This window comes from Prionailurus bengalensis, chromosome A2 (assembly GCF_016509475.1).
Source record: "Prionailurus bengalensis isolate Pbe53 chromosome A2, Fcat_Pben_1.1_paternal_pri, whole genome shotgun sequence".
NCBI classification, from domain to species: Eukaryota; Metazoa; Chordata; class Mammalia; order Carnivora; family Felidae; genus Prionailurus; species Prionailurus bengalensis.
Window position 1 is genome coordinate 167,895,710 of NC_057348.1, and position 24,866 is coordinate 167,920,575.

The 24,866-nt window shown below is 53.3% G+C and overlaps 1 protein-coding gene and 1 long non-coding RNA gene across 6 annotated transcripts in view; one reads left to right on the forward strand and one right to left on the reverse strand.

Annotated features, from left to right (window-relative positions):
* PTPRN2 (protein tyrosine phosphatase receptor type N2) overlaps positions 1 to 24,866 on the reverse strand; it is an 805,581-nt gene that overhangs the window by 320,189 nt on the left and 460,526 nt on the right. The gene's annotated exons all lie outside the window — the stretch shown is intronic.
* On the forward strand, positions 21,414 to 23,171 carry LOC122488571. The gene is made up of 2 exons (XR_006298651.1): positions 21,414 to 21,616; positions 22,318 to 23,171. It is a non-coding gene; the product is annotated as an uncharacterized LOC122488571 (long non-coding RNA).

Sequence of the window (24,866 nt, forward strand, 5' to 3'; positions counted from 1 at the left end):
ATGAGCACGGCTGCTGCTGGTGGAACGAAAGCCGGCCCCGTCTCGTCTCTCACGTTCGTGGTTGGTTGTTTTGACAGCATTTAGCGGTACTTTCGGCCTGTGACCCCCCCCCTTCTCCAGTATCCCCTATGCTTCTATTGTCTGTGATTTTATTTCTGATAATGCGCCAGCCTGCACCCCCTTCATTCACGGAGCTGCCTTTCCCCCAGAGCTGCTTTCGCTCAGAGCTCTTTCTTTTCCAAATTCGATGCTAGAAATGACAGAGACAGTGTTGTGATGACAGTCTGTCCAGGAACTCCGGAGCGGAAACACATCAGGGCGCCTGCAACGTGGCCCGGGCGGCGGCAATCCTTGACCAGTCCCCCAGGTGGCCCCTCCGCGTCCGTGTGACCATCTCCCGCGATGGAAGGTCTCCTCGTGCATCAACAATAAAATAAAATAAAATAAAATAAAATAAAATAAAATATAAAACCAAAACTGTCCCATCTTCCTCCACGTAGCTGGTCTCGCAATTCTTCATTAGGAATATTCCTGGGTGCCTGACTTTCTGCCAGGTAGATTAATTTCACCCTGCGCAGCTGTATTTTATGCCGTGGCCACTCTCCCACTTGGAGAGCACCTGTGGGTAACCGAAGGCCCCCTAGGACAGAAGACCCTCCCGGGTCCTGCTCCCCAGGCTGGCCAACCTCACATTCCAATTGCATTCTTTTTTTTTTTTTCAAGTATATTTATTTATTTTGAGAGAGACAGGGACGGTGCAGATAGGGGAGGGGCAGAGAGAGAGAACCCCAAGCAGGTTCCACACTGTCGGCGCAGAGCCTGACCTGGGGCTCGAATCCACGAAGGAGCCGTGAGATCACGATCTGAACTAGAACCGAGAGTCGGATGCTTAACCAACTGAGCCACCAGGCGCCCCTCCATTCACTCTCTTTAATCCAGGGATGAATCACCCAGTTCAGGGAGGGTGGCCTGTTGTCTGAAACCACTACTGTAAAACTTTTTTGATTAATCTTTCAGGAGACTAAAATTTTACTCCTAACGGTTAAGGTGTTACTGAGGGTTTGCAAAATCAGCAAACAAAACCCACAGGCTCCCTCCCGGGGCAGTGCATGTTCTACGAGGACTGGTTTCCTCTCCTGAGCCGAGATCGTCCATGCTGGAGAACCATGTCGGACGTGCTCAGGAAGACAGGGACCCAGCCTGGCTCCTCACGCCTACAGGTTCCACTCTGGTTCAATTACGGTCACACGAGCTGCTTCTAACGCCAGACAACAGACAGATGCACTTTATTGTTATGTGACTCTTGTTTAATCAGAATTAAAAACGCCCACAGGCTGAGTCTGGTAGATTTGACGGCCTCAGACGCTGTCCGTCCGTGACTCACAGCTGACTCTGTCCGTCCTGCTTGGCCAGATGACATCTCAGGTTTGCCTTTTGCAGTCTCCCGTTTCCCGCTCTTTCCTGCCTACGATCTCCGCCCCCCCCCCCCCCCCCGGTTCTCTCTGGCCCGCACACTCGTCCCCCGGCCCCGGGTGGAGTCAGAGTCTGGCACGGGAAGCCAACGGCACACAGCTCTTGATGAGATGCTGGCCGGAGTGGCTCCCATCTCCTCACAGCCGACTTGCTGATAAATACTTGGCCAGCTCACCTCGCCGCCGCCACTTTCATCCGGGCTATCTGTGGGGCTGATTATATTTCTCCAGATGCCCCGTTTTACATTGTCCAGATTGGGTCTCGTTTTGTGATTTGCTGCCATATTTCTTCAAAGCCCAAGAGCCGGCTGCCATATGCCTGCTACGCTCATTCTCCGTCAGCCTCAGCTCGCCTTGCAGCGAGGCGAGGGTCACGCCGAAAAACAAAAACCAAAGCCTGGGCAGGGAGTCAAGGCCGGCTGCACGTGGCGCCAGCAGGAGCCCGTCCGTGAAGCTCCCTTGGGGGGTGTCTGCCGCCCAGACCTCGCTCTGCACCCGCAGCAGATCTGAGGCTGAATGCCTGGCCAGCAAAGCCTGGAGACAGCGAGAGAACTGGAGGCGGCAGGGACGTGGGGGGCACGTGTGTGACGGGGTGGGGGTGGGGGGAGGCAGTGACACCAACGCCGAAATAGAGTATCGGCGAGAAGCTACAACTGCCCACGCGTGAAAGATGATACTCAAAGCCAGATCCCTGCGTGCTCTGAAAACATCTCTCCTCTCCCCGGGTTGGGTCACTTGTGTCTCCTGTGTCGACGATGCAGGCAGACCTGATGTTAGGTGCGCAGCCGCCCCCCTTTAGGTACGTGAACGGATCTCCTGTCTGCGCGCTGCTGGATGTGACCGCCACCGACTGCCTCTCCGCCCCACGTACAAAGCCAGGGGAGGATGGGAGAGCAAGACAGGTCCCCTTCCGGAGCCGGCCGCCTGTTCGGGCCACAGGGAAGGCTGAGTGGGAACATGTGGGCGTGAGCACTGGGCACGCACGTCCCGATGCCCCTCCCCTCCAACGGCCTGTCCACCTCTCTGCAGATGGATTCCTTTGCGGGTCTTCCTACCTTCTGGGTTTACGTGCGCCCCCGCACCGCAACCCGGGGTCCCCGTCTGGCATCTGCAGGCCCCACTGCCCATGAGCCCTTTAGGACGTCCCAGGGACCCCTCCTGGATTCCTGTCCCCACAGGGCACACACCCAAGCTGGAAGGAAGATGAAGAATCGTCCTGCCCGTCCGATCTTGTATGTCTCCTGCGACACCGCCCCCTGTGAACACCCCTGTGGGGCCCCTGGTCTCCCGGGGCAATGGACCCTTTCGCGTGCACAGCCCTCACCAGGACCGTCTCTCTCTGCACCAGCTGGTCCTCGTGGGTCTCTCTACCTCTGTGACTTCTCTGTTAGCTCTGCTGTTTTCTAGGCCACAGCAGGTCCTCAGAAGGGTGTCCCACATCCTCCAGGGCCCACCAGGATGGACGTGCTGTCAGGAATACACAACACAGTAGGGGACACGGCGGTGGCCGGGCAGCTGTCCTCACACATGGGATCAGCCCGACGAGATTTACCGGGAGGAGGAGGAGGTAAAAGACAGGACTGGGAGGGGGCCGTGGTGTCACTGAGGGGCAGAGAAGAAAGCGGGGCTGGGGAAGTTTGGGAAGGCCGGCACTCTGAAGCGGAAATCACTGCTTTCCCTTGACGTGTGCACCCTTTGAGGACACAAGCATGTGAGACCAGTTTCATCTAGAGAAGCCTCTTAAAAGGCAGTTCAAAGAGTTATTCTTTTAAACGTCATATCAGTGCAAGCTCCAGCAACGGAGAACAAGTTTCGGTATCTGGGCCGAAAAGTGAACATGACAGCGTTGGTCTTAAATTGTTATTTTATTCCTAACTGCCGAAAGGACCTTTAGATAGCGGGGTCGGCAGGGAGGTGATATCACCAGAAATGAAGAGTTGGGGGCCCTGGTGCTGTGGGGACCCCATCCTGGCAGGTGTGACTGTCAGGGGGGCAGAGCAAAGGCATCCTAGTCACCCTCGGGGTTCCTTTCTCACATCTTTGGAACCCAGTCAGGCAATGTGTTTAAACATTCTGTATGTTTTTCAGTCATAATTCCGACCTATTTCTGCAACGCTGTCTTTTAAAATAAAGGAAAAGAATAATACATCAAAGGAGTGGATTTACGATACAAAAATTTGAGAGTTTCTCCTGCTTCTCTGTTCATCCCGCACTCCGCGGTGGGGTGAGGTGACACGCTGTGGGCTCGTCGCAAGCAAGCCTCTTTCTTCAGTGAGAAGCCCACCCCCGATGGTATATTCCAGAAATGTTGATTTATTGCGGCCACTCTGGTGCATAAGTGTAGTGCACGTATAAATGCCGCTCTGTCGTGCAACTAGAAATGAGCCGGTGTGACTCGGTACGCTCCGGAATTTTCTATCCAGGCACACGGCGTTACTGCTGATTAAACAACCTCTTTTTGCCACGGACACCCTAAACCTTTGCCAGACCGTAAGTGGTTTGGTGGGAAAAAGCAATTCTAAGTACAACGGCCAGAGGGATAGTTGGGTTTGTGATTCTTAAGATTCCTTGCAGCTGAGAACCTGTCGCGAAACATGAGACAGGCTCACGTCTTCCCTGGCGGGAGCTGCCAGTGCATATAAGCAACGGACACGGAGGCCCTGCCGGTAATTCCTAAACTGTTTCAATTCCTCTAAAGGCAAAACTCGGGAAAGCGCCAGTAGCCCAGCTCAGATCCCTTGAGGAAAAGAACTCTCGTCCTGCAGTGTCCCTGCTCCAGAAAGTACATGGCAAGGTGGGGAGGGGGTCCCTGCTCTGGACGGTATGTGGTGGGGTGGGGGGGGGGTCCCTGCTCTGGACGGTCCACGGTGGGGAGTGGTCCCTGCTCTGGATGGTCCACAGTGGGGGTGGGGGTGGGGGTGTCCCTGCTCCAGACGGGAATGGTGCTGGGATCAAATCCCTTCTTCAGACAACTCCTAATCATTGTTGTGTTAAGCACAGGGCCCAATACAGAAGGGAGGGCAAGGTCAGTGTTGAGCTCCGCTCGCTGGGGGGCTGATGAGGGGGGCTCTGCACGGTTCAGAATCCCAAATAGCACCTCTGAGACAGTCTAAAAACTGGCACGATTTTTCGCAACTAAAAGTGGCCGTGGGGGGCGCCTGGGTGGCTCAGTCGGTTGGGCGTCCAACTTCGGCTCAGGTCATGATCTCGTGGTCCGTGGGTTCGAGCCCCGCGTTGGGCTCTGTGCTGAGCTCAGAGCCTGGAGCCTGTTTCGGATTCTGTGTTTCCCTCTTTCTCTGACCCTCCCCTGTTCATGCTCTCTCTCTCTCTGTCTCAAAAATAAATAAAATGTTAAAAAAAAATTTTTTTTTAAATAAATAAATAAAAGTGGCCTTGGCACGTTTCTAAGGAGAGTCAGGGGTCAACAGGAACCCAGGAGACCAGAAAGGAAACGTGAGTTTTGACAAAAGTGTTCCCTGATCAGCACGCCAGCTGCCGGGTCACCTTGGCCCGTGCGCGTTGCCTCTAACGCCACCTCGCGTCTCCGGTGTTCGTATGGCGCGATTCTCCCCACGCGCCGACACTCAGCGCACAGCTCTTGGCAGCTATTTTGTGAGAAACCTGGGGGGACCGCTGGGTGGCAAGCTACGGGCACTCGTCGGGTTCTCCGAGCGCGGGGCGCGGCCCCGTGGAGTCACGGCGGCAGGCGCAGCCCTGCGTTCACGGCCGCGCGCCATCGGCAGGAGCCGGGCGGACGTGGCCGCAGGCGGGGGCCGGACCGGCGCCGGGCACGGCAGCTCCCGTCCTCCCCGGGCTCGTGTGGCGAGTGGGCACCGCGGCCGCGAGAGGATGCTACCGGGAGTGCCGGAAGCAGGGCTGGCGGGCCCGCTCGGGCGGGCAGCGCGTGCTGCGAGGGGCTGGGGCCCTGCCCGAGAAACGGACGCCCACGGGGGCCGGTGCCGGGAGAGGCTGCCGACGGCGGCTCGTCGGGGCCGCCGGTGCCCGTCGGGGCCGGCAGCGCGTGTCCAGCCACGGCCCAGGACGTGCCTGTGATGCACGAAAGCGGTGACGGGGCCCACGGCCCCGAGGGCTGGCGGCGGGATGGCAGGGGAAGGCGGAGCCGGACCGCCCCGGCCCCTGGCGAGGCCGTGGGCATTAAGGGCCGACGGCGGTCGCCAAGTGTCAGGGGTCACTGTTTCAGCGGTTAATCAAAGTCTTACCTTCCCAGAGGACACATGTTGATATATGGCGCCTGATTTATTCTGGCTCCTGGGCCTGCAGGTTGGAATTTGTGTCACGAATGCATGTCAGGAATTCACAAAAAGAACGTTTCGATCGCCACGAACTGAAAGGAGAATTTAAATATGCACCTGGCTGGCACACCTGACTCAGCCCGCCATGGAAACCTGCACTTCTCTGTTCTGCTTTTCAATAAGGGTCCCTAGAGAACATGGGATGGGCGATCCCGCCTGACGGAAGGGGGAGGCAAGCACACAGCCGCTCAGAACGCCATGTCGGGTATTGTCATCTCGGGGGCAAGAGGCCGGGGCGTCAGTAAGCAGCTTAGGGGGTGTCGTACCCTTGAGCCCACAGGACACTAGTGCGGGAGACCAGAACCATGCCAGGCATCTTTAGATCTCACGTCATCCGGCGTTCCCACACCAACTCCCGCTCACTTTGCACCGGGCAACAGAGCGTCCAAACCGTTCGCTCGAGAAATGCTTGCATTCGGCACCTGGGACTTGCGTATCAATCCATATGGATGAACCCTGTAACTAAAGACCGTGCAGGGAGAGGACGAGAAAGCCGAAGGGAAGTGTACTTACAGGACGAAAACGGGATCAGATTAGGGTGAAACAGAACAATCTCTAGAGAAAAATATTTATGCTCACAGATGAAAAATTGAAAATAAGCAAATGGACTAAGTAATATTTTAAAATAGTAATATTTGATGCCTTTACAGGTATGGTAAGAAATAATAAGTGTCATAAGAGGATACTATGAACAAGCGTATGCCAGCAAATTGGAAAACCTAGACGAAACGCACAAATTCCTAAAAACATACAACCTTCCCAGACTAAATCATGAAGAGACAGAAAGTCTGAACAGACCGACAACTAGCAAGGAGATTGAATCAGTAATCAAAAACCTCTAAACAAACAACAAAATCCCTGAATCAGATGGTTGCATGGGTGAATTACACCATTTAATTTCTTTAAACATTTATTCATTTTTGAGAGACAGAGCAGAAGTGGGGGAGGGGCAGAGAGAGAGAGAGAGAGAGAGAGAGAGACAGAATCCGAAGCAGGTTCCAGGTTCCAAGCTGTCAGCACAGAGCCCAATATGGGGCTCGAACCCACGAACTGCAGTATCATGACCTGAGCCAAAGTCAGACGCTTAAGTGACTGAGCCCCCCGGGAGCCCTTACCAAACATTTAAAGCAGAAGTAACCTCAATCCTTCCCAAACTCTTCCAAAAACTGAGAAGGGGACACTTTCTAACTCATTCTACGAGGCCGACATTATCTTGATACCAAAGCCAGATAAAGACACTACAAAAAAAGAAAGTATATGTCAGTATCCTTTATGAATACTCATGTGAAATTCCTCAACAAAATACCAGCAGACAGAATTCAGCAGTTTATTAAAAAACTATACGTTATGACCAAGCGTGACTTATTCTCGGCAGGCCAACGTGTGAAAGTCGATCAATGTGACAAAATGAAGAGGGGTAAGAAAAACTCGACATATCATTTCAGTTAACGCAGAAAAAGTATTCAACAAATTCAACACCTTTTTCATGATTAAAAAAAACTCAACAAACTAGGAAGAGAAGGATACTGCCACATACTAAAGGTCACATATAATAAAGGTCACATAGAAAAAACCCACAGCAGACATCATACTCAATGGGGAAAGACTGAGAGCTTTTCCTGCAAGGCAGGAAAAAGACAAGAATGCCTGTGTTTGCCACTTCTATTCAACACAGTATTGCAAGTATTAACCAGAGCAATTAAGCAAAAAAAAAAAAAAAAAAAAAAAGAGAGAGAGAGAAAAGAAAAAAAGGAAAAAGAAAAGAAAAAAGTCATCTAAATTGGAAAGCAAGAAGTAAAATTATTTGTTTGCAGATGACATGATCCTCTATGTAGAAAACCCTAAAAATTCCACACACACAAAAAAACCTGTTAAAACCAGTGAATGGATTCAGCAAAATTGCAGGACACAAAATATATCCTGCACAATGAGTTGTTTTTATCTACTAACAATGAGCAATCTGAAAAGGAAATTAAGAAAATTCCATTTACAATAGCATCAAAAAGAATAAAATATTTAACAACAAACTGAGCTAAAGAAGTGAAATACTTGGACATGGAACACTACAAAACGTTGTTGAAAGAATAAAAGAAGACCCAAATAAATGGAAAGACGTCCCATGTTTATGGATAGTAACAGTCAATAGTATTGAGATGTCAATCCCACCCAAAGCAATCTACAGATTCAATGCAATCAATCCCTGTCAAATCCCCAATGATGTTTTTGCAGTTGCTTCACTGTTTGCAGCGCTGCCATTTAGGAAAAAAATCCATCCTAAAATTCATATAAGATCTCAGAGAATCCTGAACGGTCAAAACAATCTTGGAAAAGAAGAACAAAGTTGAAATCACCAAAACCTACTAAAAAGGAACATTAATCAAAGCAGGCAGGTATTGATTGGCATAAAGACAGACATACAGTACAATGGAATATAATATAGTTCAGAAACAAATTCTCACATACATGTCAAGTGATTTTGACAAGGTTGCCAAGATCACTCAATGAGGAAAGGGCAACCTTTTCAATAAATGGTGCCGGAATAACTGTGTATCCACATATAAAAGAATAAAGCTGGACCTATACCTTACACTATGTTAAAAAACGAACCCCAAACGGATCAAAGACCCAAATGTAAGAGGCAAAATTATAACTCTGAAAAGAAAACATAGGAGGAGGAAAAGAAAACAGGGAGGTGTCCTTGCATAGGACACCAAAAGCACAGGTAACAAAAGAATAAATAAGTAAACTGGGCTTCATCAAATTTAAGATCTTCCGTGCATCAAAGAACATTATCAAGGAAGTGAAAAGGCAGCACACAGAATGGGAGAAAATATTTTCAAGTCATGTGTCTTATAAAGGATTAATATACAGAATATATAAAGACTCACAGACTCAACAACCAATAAGACCAAACGATTCAATTTAAAAAACGGGCAAAGGATTTGAGTAGACATTTCTCCAAAGATATACAAACGTCGAAAAACACATGAGAGGGGCGCCTGGGTGGCGCAGTCGGTTAAGCGTCCGACTTCAGCCAGGTCACGATCTCGCGGTCCGTGAGTTCGAGCCCCGCGTCGGGCTCTGGGCTGATGGCTCAGAGCCTGGAGCCTGTTTCCGATTCTGTGTCTCCCTCTCTCTCTCTGCCCCTCCCCCGTTCATGCACTGTCTCTCTCTGTCCCAAAAATAAATAAACGTTGAAAAAAAAAAAAAATTTAAAAAAAAAAAAAAAAGAAAAACACATGAGAAGATGCTCGACGTCAACAGTCATCGGGGAAATGCAAATCATAAGCACGATGAGATACCCCTGAGGACACATATTATTTTAAAAACCCCACAAAACCCAGAACAAAGCGCGCGTTGGCAAAGATGTGGAGAGACCGGACCCCCGGCGCACTGCTGGTCAGAGCGCAAAATGGTACAGCTGCTGTGGGAACACGGTGGCGGCCCCCCACCCCCGCCAGATTAAACTCACTGCCATACGATCCGGCAACTATACTTCCGAGTATATACTCGAAAGAATTGAAAGCACGGACTCAAAAAGATATTTGTACACACGTGTTCACAGCAGCACCGTTCACGACAGCCAAGCGGTGGAAGGAACCCAAGTGTTCATGAAAGACGAACGGATAAACTACCTGTGGTTGCTCCACACATGCAGTGAAATGCCTTGAGGACGACGTGCTGAGGGAACTGGACCAGATGCCAAAGGGCAACCACCGTATAATCCCACCGATACGAGGGGCTGAGAGTCGTCCAATCCACAGAGAGAGATGGTGGAACCGTGCAGCCAGGGGCTGCGAGGGAGGGGAATGCGGAGCTAGCGTTGAATGGGGACAGGCTTTCAGTGTTCAAGATGACAAAGTCCTAGAGACCGTGTTGAGGATTGCTGCGAAAGAAAAATTTTACCGTGACATTTGTCGAAACGGTAAGGAAGATCTTGTCTGGGACTACTGAGATGGACGCCAAGACCGCCGCATTAGGGGAGAGAGGCCAGGGTGAACTCTGAAGGTGGCCAAGACATCTGGGGACTTACAGCCGAGGGCAGAGACAGGGGGTAAATGGGTAGGAAATTACTAAGGGGAGACACGAAGGGTAGGTTACGCCATTCTGGTCACGCCACCTTAACAGGCTTCTTGCTGAGGAACGGCCAGGGGGGCCAGACCTCACGGGGGGGGGGGGGGGCTCCCACTCACAGGGGCCGCTAGGCTGCGCCCTGCCCGCCCCCTCCCTTGCCAGGTTCACCGATGAAACCTGTGTCAGCATGGACACCCCGAGTACCGCCAAATCTGGGGCATCCCAGGTCCTGTGGAACGACGAATCCACAGGCGCCCCTTGTAATTGGACCTTCTTATTCCTGACAAAGAGGCCCTGCTGCCCTGCGGTGCACACACGTTGGGGCAGACACTGAGTGCGGGGATTCCAGAGCCTTCCGCCTGCCCCCGTAGGCACCCGACACACGGGAGGATTTTGTGAAACAGTTTAAGTAAATTAAGGAGGAAAAAAAAGTGGATCACTTACTTTAAAAAAAAAAATCACAAGGTCTTCTATTTTTCTTGGTACTTGAGAGGGAAGAAACAACATGCTTGAAAATCTGTTTGTGGATCAGCATAAACAACCAAAAATATTTCTGTTTTCTGGTTGTGATGGGAAATCATGGTGTTAGTAGCATGAGGTCTGAATTGAAATGTACACATTTAGTAAGTTAGAGAAATACAAAAACCCTATGATTTCACTCACATGTGGAATTTGAGAAAAAAAACCAACGAGGAAAAGGAAAAAAAAAGAGAGAGAGAGACAAACCAAGAAATAGACTCTTCACTACAGAGAACAGACACACTGAGGGCCACCAGAGGGAGGTGGGTAGGGGGTGGGGAAGCAGGTGATGGGGACTACCGATTCGCTTGTGATGAGACCGCGTGTCGTATGAAGTGTTGAGTCACTACGTTGCACACCTGAAACTAACACCAGGCTGTATGGAAACTATACTGCAGTTACATTTTTTTAAAGTCCACATTTAAGAGTAGGAAGACCATTCCCTTCCAATTTCCAGTTTTTTGGTGTTGATTTTAATGCAGTAATGCTCAGGTGCACAGAGTAATGGTAGAATTTTTCAGCTCCGTCACCAGCAGGTTTATTTTCAATAATAAGTTTTGACATTTGAAATCAGAGGCCATGCTGATGAAATGTTGAAGCTCAGGGGTGTTTACTTTAAGTTTTGGGAAATATTTGATATGTGGATCATTTTATTTTTTTTAATTTTTTAAATGTGTACTCATTTTTGAGAGAAAGGGAGACAGAGCACGAGCAGAGAAGGAGCAGAGACAGAGTCCGAAGCAGGCTCCAGGCTCCGAGCCATCCACACAGAGCCCAACACGGGGCTCGAACCCACAAACCGTGAGATCATGACCTGGGCTGAAGTCGGATGCTTAACCGACCGAGCCACCCAGGCGCCCCTGATGTGTGGATTATTTTATGTGTCTCAAGAGTAACAGCCCTGAACTCAGGGCCTTGCCTTTTGATCGATCTCTGTGTGTCGGAGTCCAGTGCTGCCTGCACATAGTAGGAAGTCAATAGATATATGCTGGCAGAGTAAAGAAAGGACCCTCTGGAAGGGTTTCAGAGGGCAATGGCTGCAGCGTTGACAGCTCCCGATACCTGTCCCCACTTACAGATGTCATGGGACAAGTTCGAGAGGAAGCAACAGGACTCATCCCAACCACAGCCCAAAAGGGTTTACGAGGGCCAAGCTCGTAGACCCTGTTTCTGGAGAATTTACTATTATCCAGTGTGGGGACGTTATTGCATTGACTATGGAGTCACACAGACCTTCTGCCGTTCTCGGCCCCATGTCCCACCGTTTGAAAGACCTTGGGCATTAGTGTGTGGCCCTTGAAATGGTGATAAGCAACCCTCTTGGCCACGTGATGCTGATATATTATTAAACTGTTCCTTCCACAGTTTTCCTGTCTCAAAGCTGGGGATGGCCTTCCCATGTCATAAGAAGGCATGGGGATAAATGAATTAAATAGCAAACACTTGGTGCAGTGCTGGGCACACAGCGCTCAGTACTCACCCTCCCCTCCTACAGTCTTGGGAATGTGTCGTGTGACCACGTGGGCAGCGTGACCACCGACAGCATGCTGTTCCCGCTGTGCGGTCCAGTGGGGGAATCAGACGATTCCATCATGTGGGAAGAGTTAATTCGGGGAGTATTGTCACTAGGGACAGCAGGTGTTTTAGTGAGTGCATCCCTGCGATCTAGGACTGAAATAATTAAGAACTGATTCAGTTTTATGATTTCTCTTTAAGCAGAAAATATGCCGTGGTTAAGACTCCGTTCTTAAACAGAGTTATAGCGGGTATGTGTTATAGACATCAGTTCAGTCGCGAAATAGTCCATTAGCTTGGGTTTAATTACTTAACATTTTCTCTAGAACGTGTTCCGCAGACATAAAGGATCCCTGCGACACCGACGTGGCCCCGACAGAAACTGTCCACACTTGGAACATGAGTCCCGATAACGGAGACCTGGGTCAGGCCCACACTCGTCCCCAAAGCACAGCGACACCTCTCCACAGCTAGCCTACCTCACTTAGTTAGCACCATGGCACTTCTGTGCCAGCAGAGAAAGTCCGGACCGGAGATGCCAAACCAGTGCTGACTGACTAGTCACTAAGAGCATTTACCTTTCAAGTTTAAGAACGGTGACCATTACATGGATGAAACGTAATTTCTATCATTAAATCCCATCTTTATGTCACGCGCCCTAGTTAAGTTCAGACAATATATATTTTTTAGATGAAAACTATTCCCAACACATGTTACTTCTTACCTGTAAGACGCTGTTGAGGGTCGACCTGTGGTCTTCTCTCCCCTGTGGGACTCAGCCGTGTGTGCCCCGCATACCGTGGGGGGCGCGGGGAGCAGCGCTGGGAGCTCAGTCTGGCTCCCCAGCCCCTGCGTCCAAGCTCGCGGGCCCTCGACATAACTCCTTTCTGTAAGGACACCGGACCAGACAGGGGCTCTTGTCCTGGGGCGCGTGGTTTCGGGGCACAGAGCCGGACCCCCCCCCCGCCAGAAGTCTGGTTTATTAGTCAGGGGCTGGGCCCTGGGTTCCAGTATTTTAAAAGTCCTCCCAGGTAATTCCTAAGCGTGGCAAGAGGTGGAACTGCTGGGTTGGGTGGCGACTAAGATATGAAGATGCTTTGGGGTCTAACATTTTGCTTCTCGGCCACTAGAAAAAGCAACAGGATCACTTGAACTGGTCAAGACAGGAAAACTGGAGGACACTTTGAGCTTGAGGGGAACTCATCCATTTGCATTTAAAGTGATTAAATCTGAAGCTTTCCACCGTAACGATCAGTTAATGTGGTCAAACGGTCCATCCGGTAACCCTGTGCAGGCCACGGTGCAGGGTGCAGGCACAGAAAGGCCGTGGGCGTCCCGTCTCCAACACTGTCGCCGCCATTGACAACAGCCCGAGGCAGAGCTGGCGAGCTGACTGGGGCTCCTGCAGGCACACAGTCCCTGGTCCCGTTCTTGCCCTCGAGGGGCTCCAGGGGCAACCACGATCTGTATACATACCCACCCTCCTCTCGCCCATTTCTCAGCCACATGGTGGGCGTGGGATTCGGTTTCCTGGCATCTGTTCGCCGCAAATAGGGCCACAATATCACGCACCTTCCAGAGACGGAAGCTTTGAGAGTGGACGCCAGCATAAGCCAGTGCTGCCCCAGCCAGACTGGGGCATACAGTGACCCCGTCTGCAGGTGACATTCCAGAAAGTGACGGGCGGAGGGGGCGTGAGAACGGGTGAAGAGGAAGGTCTGTGTAAGAGAGACTGGAAAGAGCTGGCATTCCGTGTGAGGCGGGCATCGCTATAGTCCACTGATCCCAAGACACACGGCTCTCCACATTTCAGCATCTCTGGAGTGAATGTGCATCACACTGCCAATGGCGAGACAGGTTATGGCCATTGGAGCAATTTCTTTCTTGATGATAAATAAAGTAACGATCATCTCGCAATCGACCGTGGCCGGGACTGGCTGGACTACAACGTGTACAGACACTTCACCGTGAAGAACCTGAAGAAAGTACCAGAAAGTACATGTGGCTTCCCCAAGTTCACACGCTCGAAGTGCCGAGGCCGGTGTTCAGACCAAAGTCAGCCCCGACGGAAAGTTCTGGGTACTTCTTCTCTACACACCCAACACCTACCCACCCTCAACTACCCTGTGGGCCAGGCACAGTCAGAGCCTGACAAGGGTCCTGGTCCCAGACAGGCATGGCTTCTCCATCTCCCTCTTTCCCAAATTACTGCCACTCTCTACTTACACCCAACGCAGCATCCCGATGCCCAAATAACCTAAGACTTTCCAAAGACCCCCTTGCTTTACAAACAGCCCCTGCCGTTACCGAACAGTTACAGTGTGTTTCCCAGAATGTGTCTAAAGGAAGATCACGGACCGTCCATTAACCCCCGGGCCCCCCAGAACCTCCCATTCCTCCCGTGTGCCCTAGGAGCCAGCCCTCACTGACCCATGCGTGGGGACACTGGCCCCGTGGCCTCACCCACGTGGGCACCCAGTCGGGGGGCTCGGGTCACACCCAGTCACAGGAGGACCACGCTTTACCCCACAGGGTCTGACTCCCGCCCTGGGGCTCTCCCGGCTAAGCTGCCGCATCAGGAAGTGAGGTTTACAGTCTAGAAAACCTCCAGAAGGGACTCTGAACACAGGCTCTCTCCCAGCAGACCCCTGTCCCTGGCTTACATGCCTTCCCACGGAGGAAAAAGGTCCTGCTTTGGTCCCTTTTCTCCTCCTTTTCCTCTTTCTGCTCCCCACCACCATCATCATCATTGATCATAGTTTTAAAAGAACTGAATTCTAAAAAGGCCTGTGTTTGGATGGGTCTTGTCCTTCTGTGACCGAGGCAACAAATCCCCACCAACCTGGTCTGCAGGTGTTGGTGGGGCTGGCTCCCCCGGAGGCTCCAGGGAGAGCCTTTCCCTCTTCCAGACCCTTCCCGCACCACTCGGGTGTGGCCCTTCCTCCAGCTTCAAAGCCAGCAAAGCCGCATCTCCCTGTGCCTCCCTCCCGGTCCCGTCTCCCACGGACTGTGCCTTCTGTCCACCTGACGGACCTCTGTGAACTCTGGGTCTGTGCGGACAATCTCCCCTCTCAAGGCCCTTAACGATCTCATCTGCGAAGTCCCGTTTGCCACGGAAGGTCACACACTCACAGATTCTGGCGGTTAGGAGAGGACGTGCAGTTACGCTGGTGGGTAAGAGCAGACAAGGCGCCGAGCTCGCTCTACCAGGGCTGTTCCTCGTCACTGAGCGTCGGGTCTCCGGCCCCGCCAGCAAGGACAAGGGCCACAGCACAGCGTCCCCCGTTCATCCCACGGCCGTGGAGGGTTCGGGTTCAGCAGAGTATCCTGGTCCACACGACATCACCCAGAGGGCAGGCGCTTGGTCAGTCGTAACTGCCGGGTGGCTGTGCCCTCTGCCAGCTTCCCGTGAGTCCCCAGAAGTTGCTTGGGCCCCCGAGGCCGCAGGGCTTGGCCCCTGAACGCAGACGACGCCTCTGCCTCGTCCGTGTAGTCGGGATTCGTAAGTAACACTGGCCGCTCCTGTGCTTAGACCTTGGCAAGCTGTAATTGGAGGCTCCGGCCGGGGAGCTGCGGGCACCCTCCCTCAAGGGCCAAACACACCTCAGGTGGAGAAGGGTGCTTACTGGCTCCCAGAGTGACCATTAACTACATGCTGTTCACGGTACGCTCAATAAAGCTGCCGGAAAGAGAGAGCGAGCGGGAAAATAAACGAGTAGGAGAGCAGAAACTCAAAACAGTGTCCGGCTGGTCTTCTGTAACGGAAGACGACTGACCCGGGGACGAATCATCAGGGGAAATAAAGGTGAAGAGGAGTGAAGATAGGCATACGGCCATAAAGGGCCCTCACAGCTCCCTCGGCCAAAGCCCCAAAGCCCAGCCGGCCCTCCGTGTTTCGAGGTCTAGCGGCCAGCAGCACCCAGGGCTGGTGGGAGGCGAAGCCACCTGGAGGAGACGTGAGCGGGCGGAGCGCAGGGCCGGGCTGCGGGCGTGGTCCCCGGGGCGGCGCCTCGCCCCACCTGTCCCTCCCTGCACGGTTTTGGGGCAACGCTGCTCAGAGCACGTGCTTTGAACGCCTCTCACACGCGGTGAGTCCCGCGTTCCCCACAGGCGTGACCACTCCCGGGGCGCCCGGCTGCTTTCGCCGTGGGCAAGGGTGTGGGGCCCACCGCCAGGCCCGCCTGTGGGTTGTGAGGGTCCCACCTCCGAGCCAGTAGTAAAGACAGGTGCGTGGCATTTCAGGCTTTACCAAGTGCCTCTGCCTCCCTTACACCACTTAATTTAATGGTGAGAAGAGGCAGCCTGGCCCGGCCCTCCAGCAGAACCCTCCACAGCCAACTCTGGGAGTCGAGAACTTCCCTGCACGGTCCACATTCCACTCACTGCCCAGCGCGCCCGGTGGGCGTTTCGGCCACGCTCCAGAATGCCGACCACTAATCCTCCCACAGGGGGATAAGTAAAGCGTGACTGATCGATGGGGAGCACGTGGCCGCCACATCAGCCCAGTGTGGGGGGGGGGGTGTTGCCGCCCAGAGTTTCCACAGGCTTCCGGGGGTTCAGTGCTGCTCGTGAGGATGGGGACCGGTACGTTCCGCTTTTCAGATGTTCTGCTTTCCCAGATGCCTGGGATCTCAGGGGTGGAGACGGGCAGAGCCCAACAAGGGTTCCAACTCTGGGGAAGGGCGTCTTCTTTTGCATCTTTGGTCTTCCGTTTTCCTGGCACGCGGAGGCCGGGGAACCCCAGCTCTCCTGCTCTGCACCTCCGGGGGCAGCAGCACAGGGAAGGAGCCACCGGTGCGTCTAGAGCCCCGTGGTGCACACTACACATAGTTTTGTTGTTTTGCAACCGAATTCCTGGTGTCCCCGTATCTCCACGCACACAGCGGAGAAGGTAAGGGAGGCAAAACCCAAGTGGATACTTGTCATCTGGACGTGTGGGAGCTCATCTCATGTCCTGGGGAGCTCCGACGAGCAGGGACAGTCTCCCACATACCTCTGTGGGGTGGTCCAGTGGAGATGGGCTCTCTCCTCAGCTCAGTGGAAGCTTCCAGAGAAGAAAGAAGACGCCTGCCTGTCCCAAAGGTCACAGAAGATTTCCTTTTCAATCTGTGCTTGTGGAAGCTTCTGATCCAGGCCAAGTTACGAGTCTGCGCTGCCCCCAGAGAAGCTGTGTGAGGAAGCGGAAGGCCTTCTCTTGGCCACCGTGTCTGAGTGCCCACTCTCCTTTCTGGGTTTGTCCACGGATTCTCCCTGCCTCCTAACTCCCGAGATGAAATCACAGCCCCGAAAGGTCTGGATGGGCAGGCTGGCGTGGGCTGTCTGCATATCACCAGGCTACGCGAGGAGGCCTCCAGGGACCAGGCGGTAACCATGGTAACGAGGAGGCATGCCTACCTCGCAGAGAGGCCCAGCCTGTGGTCTGAATTGTGGGTGCAGAGGGGAGGGAGGGTTGACCTGGGGCTCTGGTCACCGATGGAAATGGGCACCTGGGGAGCAGGCATGTTGCCGAGTCCGGCTGCAAGGAAGCTGGGCTGTATTTGGCAGGGAGGTGTCCAAATAGAAACATTCGTGCGGCATCTGGAGCTTGTGGGCACAGGGAGGCCTGAAGGGGCAGACACGGAGAGTCATCACGGCGGCCAGGAGAGCCCGAGCTCCAAAGGGAGAGAGGAGGCTTTGGGGGGTGCCCCCGGGAGTGGGGGGAGGGCACTGCAGCCACAGGCAGGGCAAGAGCGGTGCTGTCACCAGGCCCGTGGGGCCCCTAGGAGGTGCAGGCGCTAAGAGGTGAACTGTAGGGGGGCGTGGGGGGGGCGACCCAGGAAAACACCAAACGACAGGAATTAATGTTCCCTGTGGCAAAGGCTGCCCGGCTCACCTCTGTAGAGAACACGGGGGCCAGGCTGTGGGAAATCACAGTTTAAAGGTGGTTTCAGGGGCACCGGGGGGCTCAGTCAGTTGAGCATCAGATTTCGGCTCGGGTCACCATCCCAAGGTCATGGGATTGAGCCCTGCATCGGGCTTTGTGCTGACGGTGTGGAGCCTGCTAGGGATTCTGTCTCCCTCTCTCTTTCTCCCCCTCTGCCTCTCTCCCCTGCTAGCATGCATTCTCTCTCTCTCTCTCAAAAGAAATAAAAATTTTTTAAAAAGGGTACTTCCAATGCTCCACAACAGCTCCCAGACCAAGTGCACGCTTGGGAAAGAGCTGGGCTGTGGCGACAGCCTGCTGACGTGCACTTGAGCCCTCTCCTCAGGTGGAGCCACACTGCCCTCGGCCCTCTGCCCAGAAGGACTAGGAAGCCACGATGTCCCAGACGGGAGGGACCGGGGGCAGGAAAAGTGATGGTCTCGACTCCCACCCAAGATCTCAATGTTACGAGAAGGAGCAGAGCGCCACGAACGTCTGGGCGGCACCTGAGTCAGGAAGACGAGCGGGCTGTCTCCACCGGCACAGCCTCGTGTTCACAGATGCTCTCAATAGGCCTAAAGGGCCCCAAACCATCAAAACCACACGTCTGCAGGGCCATCACGCTAACAGTGCGTTTCCTTTCCCATTTCAGCCAGCTGGCTTCCAGAGTGCGGTTCAGGACGCCGCTGGCTGTCCACAGGCCGTCACCAGGGCGGCAGCTGGGCAGTCCCGGCAAGCTAAGGTCCGCAGCGTCCACCCCCACGCGGCCGCGACACCCGGGCCCTGCCGGGCTGGCCGTGAAGCGGGCGGGTGCGCAGACAGCGTGCGGGGTCCCCCGTGCACAGCCTGGCTGGAGCTTCCTCCGTGGGTGAAGGGCAGGAGTGGCTCACGCCTGCCCCGTGGCCTCGCTACCTCCCCATCACACGTGTTTGCGCACACACCCTGTGCTCCAGACACACTCGAGGTCATCCTGTCCCTGACACATTCAACTCCGCACCTCCTCTGTTCTCTTCTATATGACAAACTCCTCATTTCCGGAAGCAGCTGAAATTTCGTGGCTCCCATGAAGCCCTCTCAGACGATCCAACGCCAGCTCCCCGGCCTGTTCACGCCTCTGGGCGTCTCCAGGACAGCTTCGATAACACGTGATCATAACTGAGCTTTTATACGGGTGCTTCCTTCCCTGGTTCTTCAAGGAGAGGGGCCATGCTACGTTTATCTTTGGTCTTACCCCCGATCACATAACTCGAGGCCTTGTGCAGAATACGTATTTGTATTTGTACTTAGCATTCTTGGGAATGAATAAGTGAAGTTTAGAAGCATTAACCTCTCAAAAAAAAGAAAAAAAGAGTGAAAAAAAATTTTAACCCGTCATGAACCCAAATTTGAAAAGCTCCGGAAGAAGAACGAACTGAAAAGCGAACGTCACTTGGCGAGTGTAGGGACCCGCCGTTCAAGTCCAACACATCCAACCTGTACATCAGAACACAGAAACCAACGGTGGTGGGTTTTCTTAAAGCTCTTGTAATGAGTAAAGATCTCTCAGTCTTCAGTGCCACTTGGAAGTAATGGCCTAATCATTATTAATTCCTTTGGTATTTCCTATGATAACATTAATCACAGCAAACTCATTTGATGTAAATGGAAAATCACGAGTTTTTCTGCAACATTCCGCAGCAATTCCGCATTAATTAACTGGAGCACCACGTAAAAGTGTCACCGTGTCTGACGATTAAGCACATTTCTTGCACACTTTGATTAAGACACAAATCCCGAGCCAATAGAGAGAAAAGGTGGCAAAAGAAAAAACCACCCTTTATTGGAATGCAGTAATGAAGGCCTCGGGAAGTGGCTGGCCCTTGCTGCCGGCGAGGCGGCCGCCCCTTGAACTGGAGACAGAGGAGCCCCCGGGGAAGGGGTGAACTGGAAACACCTCTCTCTGTACTCTAACTTATTAACCGCGTGTGTACAAAAGCAATTTGAAAACGTGTTTTAACGCTCTCGTGATACGAAAGGATGGCTCGCAAAGGTACGCATTCAGTGTCCGTGAATTAGAAATACGGAGAGGGAGATTTATATGCAAACTTATCTCAAGGTATAGAAAACACCTTCTTTACCACTTACGGTAAACGTTCCATTTCTAGGGGGTAAATTGCACACTACCTCATTCAGTAGCATAATTTTCTTCCCGGTGATTGGCGTTTGGATATCAAGGTGGGGGGAAAGGGACGGATGGCAAGGCTGCACAGCTCGCCAGTGTAAAAGGCATTCATTAGAACAGGTTCTCCAGCAAATGGCACGCCTGCGTCTTGACAAAAATCATGTCAAAAGTCACGTCAATCATGCTATTTTTTTCCCTGCTGGTTCAAATGCGCATCTTCCCAGGGATGACAGACACTCACAGAGGCACCTGCAATGCACCAAATAATGCCTCAGATCTTAAAGGACGAAGCCGGAGCGCACGGGCCATGCATTAAATTGCTGACTGACAAATACCCAGGACAAGAGAACACTGACATCGTCCAAACAACAGAGGTTGTGTGGTCCCTCTGGGGAAAACCCGCTGGAATTGCACAGCCACAACAGGGGCCACACAGAACCGTGCTCTGGGCCGGAGCCAGGATGCCCGCCCATGTGCAGCAGAGGCGGGGGGAGGTGCCTCCCGGCCCCCACGCCCCGAGGTGGCTGAGGTGGGGGTGAGCGCCCAGGCCCACAGCCGCCGTAGGGTTGCACACGTGGGGCAGGTTCACAGAAGAGTCCTGTCCTGCCTCTGTTGGCTGATGGGTCGACAGGACAGATGGATGGGTTTTAAAGGGTGAATATTTCAGAAAACTTACACGAGGGAGATAACCAACAGCATTTGGTGAGAGGAGGGGGAGTGGAAAGAGGAGAAACATCACGAGCGCTCTTTTACCGTGAAAGCCTGACGTGTCTCCAGACTTGCGTCATTTTCCTAATTAGACGGAAGTCAGTTTTCGGTATGTATGCACATAATCACTTAGGGTAATTTTACAAGGTAATCAGAGGGTTTACAGAGCAGACTTGATAGAGCCACACGAGCCGGTCCACGTACGAGACCCAATAACTGTTAGTACGATGTGTCCTGCGACGAGCGGCCACGCACAGCGGCAAATGAGGCACCGGGCTTGCCTCAGCACCAAGTGCCCGGCCCTCAGGCACCGGGCAAGATGCGAATCTGTACGATGCCGTAAAGCATTGTGGTGAGGTTGTAAAAATCTATATTTAATTGTTTTTCGTGGCAATGTAAAATAACAAAGAGTAAAAACAAAGACAAAAGACTTTGGGAAGACGACGAGGAATGAAAGCGAGCTTCCCACGTTGTGATCTTGCTGGAGATCCATTTCAGAGGGTTCACCTACGAGCTGCACGGAGAGCCTTTGCGAGCTTTTCTGTAGAATGGATACTGGACGACGCCTTGCAGGTAGCCCTCTCTGACAGTGCCCTTCACCCCGGAGGCCGGCACGGAGGCCTGGCGTGGAGCCCGTGCCGTGCCAGGGTTCGATCAGGACGGGGTTCCCGAGGGGCCTTCTCCTCGACTCCCAAAGAAAAGTCCCGCATTTCAAACAGCAGCTCCCTGCTTTGCTCATCTTTCCCTAGGAAAGCCAGTCTCCTGTGGGCGTGGAGGGGTCTGTTTTGAGAAGACAAAGACAGTGAAGTGTGAGGACGAAACCCGTAACAGCAGAGAGAGCTACAGGGTCCGCCAGCAGAACTCCACGCGATGTTGACACTGCAGCGCTAGAGGGGTGCCCCTCCAGCCTCAGCGTGGACGTCTCTGGATTTAGCCATCAGAGAGGGCTTATGTGAGTAAGACCTCGGACCTCGGTGGGTCACGGGACCGGGTTGCTGTGTGTGTGGGGTAAGATCTGGCCTGAGCCGGCGGGGGGGGGGGGGGGGGGTGGGCAGGAGGGGATGGAGGGAAGTCTGGAAAGAGCAGCGCTGGCAGGTAGGATGACTGATCCCCAGGCAGACAGGGCCTCGGGCAAGTGGAGAACAGGTGAGCACCTGACTGGGGTAGAGAAGAGGCTTGGGGTGTCCGGGAGGCCGAGGAGCTGGCCGCAGACCGGCCTCCCGGCAGAGTGGGACCCCCATCCGTTCCTGTGCGTCTCCTACGCGCTCTCCCTGCTCCTGCTTGCAGACTGGTGGACTCTGGGGGAGGAAAGAGGCGGGACACACAGTTCCACGGGGAAAAGCCAGGGTGTGCAGAACTGCGGTCCGCAAGGCTTCCTGGAGCAGGCTCCCTCCCAACAGGGCTGGTGATGAGCCAAGGCCAGGGCCGGCCGAGGACCGGCACGTAAAGGCATGGCCCCGCCTTGACGTTCTCCCAGCCCTTGACCTGCCGGTGCCCTTCGGTCCTGGAGCAACTCGCATTCTGAGCTTCCCCTGCCCTGGGCCCCCGACCTCAGCATCCGCCCCCGAGCTCTGTCCACCGCTTCCCCTTCTGCCTGTGCTGCTGCTGTCCACACGCAATGTCCAAGCATCTGCACCCTTACTTCCTGTGTAGCCCCAAATTCCCTGCCAAGTTTCAGACGAGGCACATCTGGCCTGACGACTCGGGAGACAGAAGAAAACACCGGCCGAGGGGCCCAGAAGCCAGGGCTCGGGGCGCACCCCAGATCCTCGCTGCCCCGGGCACGGGGGTCCTCGCTGATCTAAGGCTCATCACCTACATCCGCATTGCTGTAAGGCTGGCGAGGAAGCACGGTCACAGCACAGATGCACTGGCCGACGTGCAGTCAGACCAACCCTCGGTCAGGGACCAGCTCAGCTCAGTTTCTGCCACGTTCACGTCCACGTCGTGAGTGCACAGGCCTCCCCGGGGCAGAGCTCCGACCCCAACGCTTTTCTGACCAAGAGTGCTCCGTGGCTGCCCACTAACTGCTGCTTATGCACGAGCTGTGTGGCCTGCCTGCCACGTTCCCACGGGGCAGGCCTCTCCCGTGCACCCTGCGTCCCCTGAAACAGGCCTTTTCTTGTCCCCAAACAGGCCATGCTGCTCTCTGGGCCTCTGCCTTTTCACCCCTCCTGTCCAGAGCGTCTGTCCTCAGCTCCACCGGTCAGACTCCAGCCACGTGGCCTCCCCAGTGGCCACGTTATCCTTCAGGCCCCCCCCCCCCAACAGCGTCAGCCAGGAAGTCTAGGTCTGCTCCCAGCACTTGGCAGGTCTCACGTGGAGATGCCCCCTACACAGTCCTTGGTGCACAGACTCTCGGCTCCTGTGGGATCCTGAGGGCCCAGGCCTCAGACCGCTTCCCTTCCCTGGGGTCTTCCGGGATCTTCCATAGCAGCTGGGCGGTGCCTGGCACACACAAGGCTTAAACACACAACAAATAAATGGCTGAACTACGTCTCCTTAGAGCAGACAATTAAGACAAAACGTTCAAGATATGATTAATAGAACTAAGTAATATTTTGTTTTGAACTATATCTAAACCCATTTTTTCTTGTTTAGATCAAACTGTGTGAACACGGGGAGAGCATCTTACAAAATCATTAGAGAACAGAAATACCTTTGTTTCAGCCCCAGAATTATCAAAGCCAGGCTTAGGAAAAGCTAGTTGAATCAAATCAGAGGTCATTAACAAAGGTAACATACGTTATGAATTGTTACAGACGTCACCAAATTTCAAAGGCATATGTAATTATGAGCAGAGCAACAAATACAGTAGTTTCAATCAAAAACCATTAGTAGATACGGAAAATGAAATATAGATGCAAGGAGATGCACCAGCTTAATAGTCCTTGCATCTAATTAATCAGTGAGCTGATTAATGAATTGTACATATTTTAAATGTGTCCACAGAATCTTTTAAAAGCGAGCGCTCTTCTGGGCACCAAACCCAGTGGGGGACCCCAGGGAGACCCGGCCGCCGTCCCTGACTTGCATGGAGCTTCTCCTCTACGGCAGTGCCGACCCTAAGCAAGCAGGTCGATAAGTGAACAGGACAATTTCAGACCACGGCAGGGCTCTGAATCGAGGAGCAGAGGTTTACATGCTGGGGGTGTACGGCAGGAGGCTGTGTGAGTTTGGAAGCCAGGACAGGCCCGCTGAGGGACAGCTGGCTGGTGCCCACAGGACAAGGCCAACTGAGCAGACTCCGGAGTATGCTCTGCGGGCTCAGGGCCCAAGGGCGGGGGGTGGGGATGGGGGTGAGCGGGCTGCTTGGTCCACGAGCAAATGCGGAGGGGATGAGGTCAAGGTAAGGGCAGGGGTCACTGTGGTGCAGGGTCAGGGCCACAGGTCAGGACGGGAACTGGTGCAAAGCTTTAGCAGGGACATCACGAAACCTGAGCATGCCCTAAAGGTCCCCGTGGTTACGAGCCGTGAACTACTCCAATAAGAGACGGCACAGGAGGCGGGGAGGAGGGTGGATTCCAGGCGTGGCGAGGGGGGCAAGCGAGGGGGGCAGTGGACCCCGGGCTGTGCTGTACTTCCATAAGTTAAACATCAGATCCTGACTCCCAGTGTTCCGTGTGAGCAACCTACAAGATTAAATTCCAAACAAGTTTACAAAAACGGAGGTCAACGATGGGTCAGGTGGATCTCAATTGCTGCCACTAATTAGGACGAAAGGGGTTAACTGGATGCCCTTGGCGAGGGGGCTCTTGGAAAGGCTACAGCCCTGGAGTTGCCCTGTTCCGTCCACGTCACGCCTGCTACGAGGAAGGGCGTTAAAACGTCCCTTCTTACTGCTCAAACAGCCCGAGTTGGAACGGCTCTCCCTGAGTTTACAACATCAGGCATTATAACGATATGATAACTTGTTGTATTTATCACATTTTCCTGGACCTTCCTTTTCAAGAGCTAAACCTCTCCTCATAGACACTATCTATCGAAATATTTTGACTTCACATTCCCAAGCAAAGAAGAATCACAGAACACTGAGGAAACTGACCACCGGAACTCTGAGTCTTTTCCTCTCGGGAAAGTTTCGAGTGCCACTGTGTCCTCGTTTCTGGCCAGGTGGCCCATTCATTCATGCCTGAAGATTCACCATGAAAATATTAAAAAAAAATTAATGTCTATTTATTTTTGAGAGAGAGGGAGGGAGA